We start from the raw sequence: 1,879 nt of genomic DNA, 5'->3' as shown, positions 1-1,879 counted from the left end.
AGAGGAAATCAGAGCGCAATTCTTTCTGAAATAAATCTTTTTAAATACGTTTTGTTTCTTCTCGATATTCACAGAACTAAAGAGAAAGAGTGGGCAGGGCGGAGGCCCACCGTGTGCCGCCTGGCCTGGCGCAGTCTTGCTTTGCAGCGCAGGCTGCCCCCGCCGTCGGAGGAGCCGGACACAGCGCGCTCTAGGCTTTCCAGCAGGCGGGGGCGTGATCTGGGTGTTCTTGCCTCTGCAGTCCCGTGTTGAGCCCTAACACTAAGGTGAAGGCGTGTAAGAGCGGTGTCTTCGGGTGGTGAAGTGCTCTGCTCCCCGGGCTCTGTCACCATGGATGCACTGTGACCCCAGAGCTGCTTTGCCTCGCCGTCCCGCGCAGCCAGCTGCAAGGGTGCGCCGGGAGCAGTGGGACCCCTCGGCCCCGGGACCCGCAGGGCCCTGGTCTTGGACTTGGTCTCTATGAGAACTCTTTTTCTGTGACTACAAGGCAGGCAGTATGGTCTAGAGGTCCAAATGGACTTCATACGGATTTTTAACCCGAGAGCTATTGACATTCTGGATGAAATAATTCGCTGCTGTGTGAGCTGTTCCGTGCCTTGTGGGTCGCGTATTAACAGCCGGTCTGCACCAACCTGACGCCGGCGCTAACCCTCACCAGCCTCACCTGTCCTGGAGGACAGACTGCAAGTAACAGGAACACCAGCGCGGAGGCAAAGGGTAAGAAGCAGGCAAGCCCCATATACGTTCCCAAGTTAGAGATGACAAATTTGAAAGAAGGGTCATAGAATCAGAAAGTCAGACAGAAACAAACTTTTGGTGTGAACAGCTGTTTCTGAGATGGAAAGACAGCAAGAGGAGTTGGCATCACCACCATTCGCACTGGAGAGTACCACTAAAGGGCACCCAGCGGGGGACACGTCACATTTGAGACAGTTTCAGACAGCAAAATGGAAACGTCAACTTGCACTGAGTATACAATTTGAAAATTAAGGAACAAGGCCAGACTGTTAGTCTAAACTTCAGAGTCACTAGTTTAACTAAGACATACATTTATTTATTTTGGGGTTTTTTTGAGACAGGACCTTGTTGTATAGTTTGGGCTGGTCTTGAACTCATAGTTAGCCTCTGTCTTAGCCTCCCTAGCATTGGAATAACTGTTATGGATCGCTCAAAATAGGAACCAGATCAGTCAGATTGAAATTTGGAAAGCCGGTTATTACTGAGCTCAGGGTCCCCGTCTGCTCTCATGCAGGAGAGGACCAAAAGGCCACGGCCCAGGAAGCAGGGAGGGGTTTTAACACCTGGAACCACATTGAGTTTGATAAACAAATTTATTGTCTGACACAAAATAATGCTTTTAGAGTGATTGGGGCCACTACTTAACCTATATTTTCTGGGGCTTTTGTTTCAGTTTCTGGTTATCTTGCACCCAAGTATCTGCAGGCAGCCTTGCGTAGCCCGAGGTTATAAGAAGTTAAAGCCCATTTAATTTCCTTTTGAAGTCATCTCTGTAAGCTAACTTTGCTGACAGGAATTGGTGAGGGTCACAGGAATTTTATCTTAGCAAACAGCAAGAAACAGCCACTAGTTACTAAACAACTTATTTTTTCCCATAATTTTATTGATAAACAAATAGCAATGAGACAGTTTTTAATCAAATTGGTAGGACAGTTTCAGTAATTCACACATTGCATACATTCTTCCTAGGGGTTAATTGCTGTACAAGATGCAGACATGGTATCCTATTTACAAACACCATTAGAACAAATCCCTCTATTCATTAAGAGAATGTAACTATATATCTGTCCTAACCACTTTGAATACACAGATACAAAATGGACATTCATCTATATCCCTTTTTTCGGTTAAGTTCCGTTAT

The sequence above is a fragment of the Octodon degus genome, unplaced genomic scaffold, assembly GCF_000260255.1.
Source record: "Octodon degus isolate 3935 unplaced genomic scaffold, OctDeg1.0 scaffold00012, whole genome shotgun sequence".
In the NCBI taxonomy this organism is placed as follows: domain Eukaryota; kingdom Metazoa; phylum Chordata; class Mammalia; order Rodentia; family Octodontidae; genus Octodon; species Octodon degus.
Note: the sequence above shows the minus strand (reverse complement) of the source record.